The sequence below is a fragment of the Micromesistius poutassou genome (genome assembly GCF_964030765.1).
Source record: "Micromesistius poutassou genome assembly, chromosome: 1".
In the NCBI taxonomy this organism is placed as follows: Eukaryota; Metazoa; Chordata; class Actinopteri; order Gadiformes; family Gadidae; genus Micromesistius; species Micromesistius poutassou.
Genome location: NC_140271.1, coordinates 29498211 through 29504364, shown reverse-complemented (window position 1 = coordinate 29504364; position 6154 = coordinate 29498211). Strand labels below are relative to the sequence as shown.

General features: G+C 49.2%; 33 non-coding genes across 33 annotated transcripts in view; all 33 read right to left on the bottom strand.

Annotated features, from left to right (window-relative positions):
• The window catches only part of LOC311330342 (5S ribosomal RNA), a 119-nt gene extending 6 nt beyond the window's left edge, over nt 1-113 (bottom strand). The window contains exon 1 of the ribosomal RNA XR_014631552.1: nt 1-113. This exon is cut by the window's left edge and continues 6 nt beyond it. This is a non-coding gene — a ribosomal RNA (5S ribosomal RNA).
• A 69-nt stretch (nt 114-182) lies between these two features.
• LOC311398979 (5S ribosomal RNA) lies at nt 183-301 on the bottom strand. The gene has a single exon (XR_014664512.1). It is a non-coding gene; the product is annotated as a 5S ribosomal RNA (ribosomal RNA).
• A 69-nt stretch (nt 302-370) lies between these two features.
• LOC311388466 (5S ribosomal RNA) lies at nt 371-489 on the bottom strand. Its single transcript, XR_014654921.1, has one exon. It is a non-coding gene; the product is annotated as a 5S ribosomal RNA (ribosomal RNA).
• Nucleotides 490-558: 69 nt separating this feature from the next.
• Nucleotides 559-677, bottom strand: LOC311393420 (5S ribosomal RNA). The gene has a single exon (XR_014659441.1). It is a non-coding gene; the product is annotated as a 5S ribosomal RNA (ribosomal RNA).
• Nucleotides 678-746: 69 nt separating this feature from the next.
• On the bottom strand, nt 747-865 carry LOC311380882 (5S ribosomal RNA). Its single transcript, XR_014647874.1, has one exon. It is a non-coding gene; the product is annotated as a 5S ribosomal RNA (ribosomal RNA).
• A 69-nt stretch (nt 866-934) lies between these two features.
• On the bottom strand, nt 935-1053 carry LOC311398978 (5S ribosomal RNA). The gene has a single exon (XR_014664511.1). It is a non-coding gene; the product is annotated as a 5S ribosomal RNA (ribosomal RNA).
• A 69-nt stretch (nt 1054-1122) lies between these two features.
• LOC311408360 (5S ribosomal RNA) lies at nt 1123-1241 on the bottom strand. The gene has a single exon (XR_014673074.1). It is a non-coding gene; the product is annotated as a 5S ribosomal RNA (ribosomal RNA).
• Nucleotides 1242-1310: 69 nt separating this feature from the next.
• Nucleotides 1311-1429, bottom strand: LOC311393419 (5S ribosomal RNA). Its single transcript, XR_014659440.1, has one exon. It is a non-coding gene; the product is annotated as a 5S ribosomal RNA (ribosomal RNA).
• Nucleotides 1430-1498: 69 nt separating this feature from the next.
• On the bottom strand, nt 1499-1617 carry LOC311404726 (5S ribosomal RNA). The gene has a single exon (XR_014669756.1). It is a non-coding gene; the product is annotated as a 5S ribosomal RNA (ribosomal RNA).
• A 69-nt stretch (nt 1618-1686) lies between these two features.
• On the bottom strand, nt 1687-1805 carry LOC311401960 (5S ribosomal RNA). Its single transcript, XR_014667232.1, has one exon. It is a non-coding gene; the product is annotated as a 5S ribosomal RNA (ribosomal RNA).
• A 69-nt stretch (nt 1806-1874) lies between these two features.
• On the bottom strand, nt 1875-1993 carry LOC311414521 (5S ribosomal RNA). Its single transcript, XR_014678706.1, has one exon. It is a non-coding gene; the product is annotated as a 5S ribosomal RNA (ribosomal RNA).
• Nucleotides 1994-2062: 69 nt separating this feature from the next.
• Nucleotides 2063-2181, bottom strand: LOC311395870 (5S ribosomal RNA). Its single transcript, XR_014661676.1, has one exon. It is a non-coding gene; the product is annotated as a 5S ribosomal RNA (ribosomal RNA).
• A 69-nt stretch (nt 2182-2250) lies between these two features.
• Nucleotides 2251-2369, bottom strand: LOC311414257 (5S ribosomal RNA). Its single transcript, XR_014678465.1, has one exon. It is a non-coding gene; the product is annotated as a 5S ribosomal RNA (ribosomal RNA).
• Nucleotides 2370-2437: 68 nt separating this feature from the next.
• LOC311380881 (5S ribosomal RNA) lies at nt 2438-2556 on the bottom strand. Its single transcript, XR_014647873.1, has one exon. It is a non-coding gene; the product is annotated as a 5S ribosomal RNA (ribosomal RNA).
• Nucleotides 2557-2625: 69 nt separating this feature from the next.
• LOC311388465 (5S ribosomal RNA) lies at nt 2626-2744 on the bottom strand. The gene has a single exon (XR_014654920.1). It is a non-coding gene; the product is annotated as a 5S ribosomal RNA (ribosomal RNA).
• Nucleotides 2745-2813: 69 nt separating this feature from the next.
• On the bottom strand, nt 2814-2932 carry LOC311388464 (5S ribosomal RNA). The gene has a single exon (XR_014654919.1). It is a non-coding gene; the product is annotated as a 5S ribosomal RNA (ribosomal RNA).
• A 69-nt stretch (nt 2933-3001) lies between these two features.
• On the bottom strand, nt 3002-3120 carry LOC311403206 (5S ribosomal RNA). Its single transcript, XR_014668368.1, has one exon. It is a non-coding gene; the product is annotated as a 5S ribosomal RNA (ribosomal RNA).
• A 69-nt stretch (nt 3121-3189) lies between these two features.
• Nucleotides 3190-3308, bottom strand: LOC311405313 (5S ribosomal RNA). Its single transcript, XR_014670291.1, has one exon. It is a non-coding gene; the product is annotated as a 5S ribosomal RNA (ribosomal RNA).
• Nucleotides 3309-3377: 69 nt separating this feature from the next.
• LOC311383589 (5S ribosomal RNA) lies at nt 3378-3496 on the bottom strand. Its single transcript, XR_014650418.1, has one exon. It is a non-coding gene; the product is annotated as a 5S ribosomal RNA (ribosomal RNA).
• Nucleotides 3497-3565: 69 nt separating this feature from the next.
• On the bottom strand, nt 3566-3684 carry LOC311388463 (5S ribosomal RNA). The gene has a single exon (XR_014654918.1). It is a non-coding gene; the product is annotated as a 5S ribosomal RNA (ribosomal RNA).
• Nucleotides 3685-3753: 69 nt separating this feature from the next.
• On the bottom strand, nt 3754-3872 carry LOC311388462 (5S ribosomal RNA). The gene has a single exon (XR_014654917.1). It is a non-coding gene; the product is annotated as a 5S ribosomal RNA (ribosomal RNA).
• Nucleotides 3873-3940: 68 nt separating this feature from the next.
• LOC311380879 (5S ribosomal RNA) lies at nt 3941-4059 on the bottom strand. Its single transcript, XR_014647872.1, has one exon. It is a non-coding gene; the product is annotated as a 5S ribosomal RNA (ribosomal RNA).
• A 69-nt stretch (nt 4060-4128) lies between these two features.
• Nucleotides 4129-4247, bottom strand: LOC311384366 (5S ribosomal RNA). Its single transcript, XR_014651153.1, has one exon. It is a non-coding gene; the product is annotated as a 5S ribosomal RNA (ribosomal RNA).
• Nucleotides 4248-4311: 64 nt separating this feature from the next.
• Nucleotides 4312-4430, bottom strand: LOC311404676 (5S ribosomal RNA). Its single transcript, XR_014669711.1, has one exon. It is a non-coding gene; the product is annotated as a 5S ribosomal RNA (ribosomal RNA).
• A 69-nt stretch (nt 4431-4499) lies between these two features.
• On the bottom strand, nt 4500-4618 carry LOC311384365 (5S ribosomal RNA). Its single transcript, XR_014651152.1, has one exon. It is a non-coding gene; the product is annotated as a 5S ribosomal RNA (ribosomal RNA).
• A 64-nt stretch (nt 4619-4682) lies between these two features.
• LOC311404675 (5S ribosomal RNA) lies at nt 4683-4801 on the bottom strand. Its single transcript, XR_014669710.1, has one exon. It is a non-coding gene; the product is annotated as a 5S ribosomal RNA (ribosomal RNA).
• A 69-nt stretch (nt 4802-4870) lies between these two features.
• Nucleotides 4871-4989, bottom strand: LOC311388461 (5S ribosomal RNA). The gene has a single exon (XR_014654916.1). It is a non-coding gene; the product is annotated as a 5S ribosomal RNA (ribosomal RNA).
• A 69-nt stretch (nt 4990-5058) lies between these two features.
• LOC311402188 (5S ribosomal RNA) lies at nt 5059-5177 on the bottom strand. Its single transcript, XR_014667439.1, has one exon. It is a non-coding gene; the product is annotated as a 5S ribosomal RNA (ribosomal RNA).
• Nucleotides 5178-5246: 69 nt separating this feature from the next.
• Nucleotides 5247-5365, bottom strand: LOC311412514 (5S ribosomal RNA). The gene has a single exon (XR_014676874.1). It is a non-coding gene; the product is annotated as a 5S ribosomal RNA (ribosomal RNA).
• A 69-nt stretch (nt 5366-5434) lies between these two features.
• LOC311330570 (5S ribosomal RNA) lies at nt 5435-5553 on the bottom strand. Its single transcript, XR_014631760.1, has one exon. It is a non-coding gene; the product is annotated as a 5S ribosomal RNA (ribosomal RNA).
• Nucleotides 5554-5622: 69 nt separating this feature from the next.
• LOC311405650 (5S ribosomal RNA) lies at nt 5623-5741 on the bottom strand. Its single transcript, XR_014670600.1, has one exon. It is a non-coding gene; the product is annotated as a 5S ribosomal RNA (ribosomal RNA).
• Nucleotides 5742-5810: 69 nt separating this feature from the next.
• LOC311415514 (5S ribosomal RNA) lies at nt 5811-5929 on the bottom strand. The gene has a single exon (XR_014679614.1). It is a non-coding gene; the product is annotated as a 5S ribosomal RNA (ribosomal RNA).
• A 69-nt stretch (nt 5930-5998) lies between these two features.
• On the bottom strand, nt 5999-6117 carry LOC311384364 (5S ribosomal RNA). The gene has a single exon (XR_014651151.1). It is a non-coding gene; the product is annotated as a 5S ribosomal RNA (ribosomal RNA).
• Nucleotides 6118-6154: the final 37 nt, after the last annotated feature.

Below are 6154 nucleotides of genomic sequence, written 5' to 3'. Positions count from 1 at the left end.
CAGCAGCTGGTATTCCCAGGCGGTCTCCCATCCAAGTACTAACCAGGCCCGACCGTGCTTAGCTTCCGAGATCAGACGAGATCGGGCGTGTTCACGGTGGTGTGGCCTTTAGCAATTGCACCTGGCACCAGACAGGACTTTAAACAGGAGAAAGGATGATTTTTTTTACCCCAAATGAAAATAGATTACAGCACCTGGTATTCCCAGGCGGTCTCCCATCCAAGTACTAACCAGGCCCGACCGTGCTTAGCTTCCGAGATCAGACGAGATCAGGCGTGTTCACGGTGGTGTGGCCTTAAGCAATTGCTCCTGGCACCAGACAGGACTTTAAACAGGAGAAAGGATGATTTTTTTTACCCCAAATGAAAATAGATTACAGCACCTGGTATTCCCAGGCGGTCTCCCATCCAAGTACTAACCAGGCCCGACCGTGCTTAGCTTCCGAGATCAGACGAGATCGGGCGTGTTCACGGTGGTGTGGCCTTAAGCAATTACTCATGGCACCAGACAGGACTTTAAACAGGAGAAAGGATGATTTTTTTTACCACAAATGAAAATAGATTACAGCACCTGGTATTCCCAGGCGGTCTCCCATCCAAGTACTAACCAGGCCCGACCGCGCTTAGCTTCCGAGATCAGACGAGATCGGGCGTGTTCACGGTGGTGTGGCCTTAAGCAATTACTCATGGCACCAGACAGGACTTTAAACAGGAGAAAGGATGATTTTATTTACCCCAAATGAAAATAGATTACAGCACCTGGTATTCCCAGGCGGTCTCCCATCCAAGTACTAACCAGGCCCGACCGTGCTTAGCTTCCGAGATCAGACGAGATCGGGCGTGTTCACGGTGGTGTGGCCTTAATCAATTAGTCATGGCACCAGACAGGACTTTAAACAGGAGAAAGGATGATTTTTTTTACCCCAAATGAAAATAGATTACAGCACCTGGTATTCCCAGGCGGTCTCCCATCCAAGTACTAACCAGGCCCGACCGTGCTTAGCTTCCGAGATCAGACGAGATCAGGCGTGTTCACGGTGGTGTGGCCTTAAGCTATTGCTCCTGGCACCAGACAGGACTTTAAACAGGAGAAAGGATGATTTTTTTTACCCCAAATGAAAATAGATTCCAGCACCTGGTATTCCCAGGCGGTCTCCCATCCAAGTACTAACCAGGCCCGACCGTGCTTAGCTTCCGAGATCAGACGAGATCGGGCGTGTTCACGGTGGTGTGGCCTTAAGCAATTACTCATGGCACCAGACAGGACTTTAAACAGGAGAAAGGATGATTTTTTTTACCACAAATGAAAATAGATTACAGCACCTGGTATTCCCAGGCGGTCTCCCATCCAAGTACTAACCAGGCCCGACCGCGCTTAGCTTCCGAGATCAGACGAGATCGGGCGTGTTCACGGTGGTGTGGCCTTAAGCAATTACTCATGGCACCAGACAGGACTTTAAACAGGAGAAAGGATGATTTTTTTTACCCCAAATGAAAATAGATTACAGCACCTGGTATTCCCAGGCGGTCTCCCATCCAAGTACTAACCAGGCCCGACCGTGCTTAGCTTCCGAGATCAGACGAGATCGGGCGTGTTCACTGTGGTGTGGCCTTAAGCAATTGCACCTGGCACCAGACAGGACTTTAAACAGGAGAAAGGACGATTTTTTTTACCCCAAATGAAAATAGATTACAGCACCTGGTATTCCCAGGCGGTCTCCCATCCAAGTACTAACCAGGCCCGACCGTGCTAAGCTTCCGAGATCAGACGAGATCGGGCGTGTTCACGGTGGTGTGGCCTTAATCAATTAGTCATGGCACCAGACAGGACTTTAAACAGGAGAAAGGATGATTTTTTTTACCCCAAATGAAAATAGATTACAGCACCTGGTATTCCCAGGCGGTCTCCCATCCAAGTACTAACCAGCCCCGACCGTGCTTAGCTTCCGAGATCAGACGAGATCGGGCGTGTTCACGGTGGTGTGGCCTTAAGCAATTGCACCTGGCACCAGACAGGACTTTAAACATGAGAAAGGATGATTTTTTTTACCCCAAATGAAAATAGATTACAGCACCTGGTATTCCCAGGCGGTCTCCCATCCAAGTACTAACCAGGCCCGACCGTGCTTACCTTCCGAGATCAGACGAGATCGGGCGTATTCACGGTGGTGTGGCCTTAAGCAATTACTCATGGCACCAGACAGGACTTTAAACAGGAGAAAGGATGATTTTTTTCACCACAAATGAAAATAGATTACAGCAGCTGGTATTCCCAGGCGGTCTCCCATCCAAGTACTAACCAGGCCCGACCGTGCTTAGCTTCCGAGATCAGACGAGATCGGGCGTGTTCACGGTGGTGTGGCCTTAAGCAATTGCACCTGGCACCAGACAGGACTTTAAACAGGAGAAAGGATGATTTTTTTACCCCAAATGAAAATAGATTACAGCACCTGGTATTCCCAGGCGGTCTCCCATCCAAGTACTAACCAGGCCCGACCGTGCTTAGCTTCCGAGATCAGACGAGATCGGGCGTGTTCACGGTGGTGTGGCCTTAATCAATTAGTCATGGCACCAGACAGGACTTTAAACAGGAGAAAGGATGATTTTTTTTACCCCAAATGAAAATAGATTACAGCACCTGGTATTCCCAGGCGGTCTCCCATCCAAGTACTAACCAGGCCCGACCGTGCTTAGCTTCCGAGATCAGACGAGATCGGGCGTGTTCACGGTGGTGTGGCCTTAAGCAATTGCTCCTGGCACCAGACAGGACTTTAAACAGGAGAAAGGATGATTTTTTTTACCCCAAATGAAAATAGATTACAGCACCTGGTATTCCCAGGCGGTCTCCCATCCAAGTACTAACCAGGCCCGACCGTGCTTAGCTTCCGAGATCAGACGAGATCGGGCGTGTTCACGGTGGTGTGGCCTTAAGCAATTACTCATGGCACCAGACAGGACTTTAAACAGGAGAAAGGATGATTTTTTTTACCACCAATGAAAATAGATTACAGCACCTGGTATTCCCAGGCGGTCTCCCATCTAAGTACTAACCAGGCCCGACCGTGCTTAGCTTCCGAGATCAGACGAGATCGGGCGTGTTCACGGTGGTGTGGCCTTTAGCAATTGCACCTGGCACCAGACAGGACTTTAAACAGGAGAAAGGATGATTTTTTTTACCCCAAATGAAAATAGATTACAGCACCTGGTATTCCCAGGCGGTCTCCCATCCAAGTACTAACCAGGCCCGACCGTGCTTACCTTCCGAGATCAGTCGAGATCGGGCGTGTTCACGGTGGTGTGGCCTTAATCAATTACTCCTGGCACCAGACAGGACTTTAAACAGGAGAAAGGATGATTTTTTTTACCCCAAATGAAAATAGATTACAGCACCTGGTATTCCCAGGCGGTCTCCCATCCAAGTACTAACCAGGCCCAACCGTGCTTAGCTTCCGAGATCAGACGAGATCGGGCGTGTTCACGGTGGTGTGGCCTTAAGCAATTGCACCTGGCACCAGACAGGACTTTAAACAGGAGAAAGGATGATTTTTTTTACCCCAAATGAAAATAGATTACAGCACCTGGTATTCCCAGGCGGTCTCCCATCCAAGTACTAACCAGGCCCGACCGTGCTTAGCTTCCGAGATCAGACGAGATCGGGCGTGTTCACGGTGGTGTGGCCTTAAGCAATTACTCATGGCACCAGACAGGACTTTAAACAGGAGAAAGGATGATTTTTTTCACCACAAATGAAAATAGATTACAGCACCTGGTATTCCCAGGCGGTCTCCCATCCAAGTACTAACCAGGCCCGACCGTGCTTAGCTTCCGAGATCAGACGAGATCGGGCGTGTTCACGGTGGTGTGGCCTTAAGCAAATGCACCTGGCACCAGACAGGACTTTAAACAGGAGAAAGGATGATTTTTTTACCCCAAATGAAAATAGATTACAGCACCTGGTATTCCCAGGCGGTCTCCCATCCAAGTACTAACCAGGCCCGACCGTGCTTAGCTTCCGAGATCAGACGAGATCGGGCGTGTTCACGGTGGTGTGGCCTTAATCAATTAGTCATGGCACCAGACAGGACTTTAAACAGGAGAAAGGATGATTTTTTTTACCACTAATGAAAATAGATTACAGCACCTGGTATTCCCAGGCGGTCTCCCATCCAAGTACTAACCAGGCCCGACCGTGCTTAGCTTCCGAGATCAGACGAGATCGGGTGTGTTCACAGTGGTGTGGCCAAAAGCAATTGCAACTTGCACCAGACTGGACTTTAAACAGGAGAAAGGATGATTTTTTTTACCCCAAATGAAATTACAGCACCTGGTATTCCCAGGCGGTCTCCCATCCAAGTACTAACCAGGCCCGACCGTGCTTAGCTTCCGAGATCAGACGAGATCGGGCGTGTTCACAGTGGTGTGGCCTTAAGCAATTATTCATGGCACCAGACAGGACTTTAAACAGGAGAAAGGATGATTTCTTTTACCACTAATGAAAATAGATTACAGCACCTGGTATTCCCAGGCGGTCTCCCATCCAAGTACTAACCAGGCCCGACCGTGCTTAGCTTCCGAGATCAGACGAGATCGGGTGTGTTCACAGTGGTGTGGCCAAAAGCAATTGCAACTTGCACCAGACTGGACTTTAAACAGGAGAAAGGATGATTTTTTTTACCCCAAATGAAATTACAGCACCTGGTATTCCCAGGCGGTCTCCCATCCAAGTACTAACCAGGCCCGACCGTGCTTAGCTTCCGAGATCAGACGAGATCGGGCGTGTTCACAGTGGTGTGGCCTTAAGCAATTATTCATGGCACCAGACAGGACTTTAAACAGGAGAAAGGATGATTTTTTTTACCCCAAATGAAAATAGATTACAGCACCTGGTATTCCCAGGCGGTCTCCCATCCAAGTACTAACCAGGCCCGACCGTGCTTAGCTTCCGAGATCAGACGAGATCGGGCGTGTTCACGGTGGTGTGGCCTTAAGCAATTGCATCTTGCACCAGACAGGACTTTAAACAGGAGAAAGGATGATTTTTTTTACCCCAAATGAAAATAGATTACAGCACCTGGTATTCCCAGGCGGTCTCCCATCCAAGTACTAACCAGGCCCGACCGTGCTTAGCTTCCGAGATCAGACGAGATCGGACGTGTTCACGGTGGTGTGGCCTTAAGCAATTATTCATGGCACCAGACAGGACTTTAAACAGGAGAAAGGATGATTTTTTTTACCCCAAATGAAAATAGATTACAGCACCTGGTATTCGCAGGCGGTCTCCCATCCAAGTACTAACCAGGCCCGACCGTGCTTAGCTTCCGAGATCAGACGAGATCGGGCGTGTTCACGGTGGTGTGGCCTTGAGCAAATACTCATGGCACCAGACAGGACTTTAAACAGGAGAAAGGATGATTTTTTTTACCCCAAATGAAAATAGATTACAGCACCTGGTATTCCCAGGCGGTCTCCCATCCAAGTACTAACCAGGCCCGACCGTGCTTAGCTTCCGAGATCAGACGAGATCGGGCGTGTTCACGGTGTTGTGGCCTTGAGCAATTACTCATGGCACCAGACAGGACTTTAAACAGGAGAAAGGATGATTTTTTTTACCACGAATGAAAATAGATTACAGCACCTGGTATTCCCAGGCGGTCTCCCATCCAAGTACTAACCAGGCCCGACCGTGCTTAGGTTCCGAGATCAGATGAGATCGGGCGTGTTCACGGTGGTGTGGCCTTAAGCAATTGCACCTGGCACCAGACAGGACTTTAAACAGGAGAAAGGATGATTTTTTTTACCCCAAATGAAAATAGATTACAGCACCTGGTATTCCCAGGCGGTCTCCCATCCAAGTACTAACCAGGCCCGACCGTCCTTAGCTTCCGAGATCAGACGAGATCGGGCGTGGTCACGGTGGTGTGGCCTTAAGCAATTACTCATGGCACCAGACAGGACTTTAAACAGGAGAAAGGATGATTTCTTTTACCACAAATGAAAATAGATTACAGCACCTGGTATTCCCAGGCGGTCTCCCATCCAAGTACTAACCAGGCCCGACCGTGCTTAGCTTCCGAGATCAGACGAGATCGGGTGTGTTCACAGTGGTGTGGCCAAAAGCAATTGCAACTTGCACCAGACTGGACTTTAAACAGGAG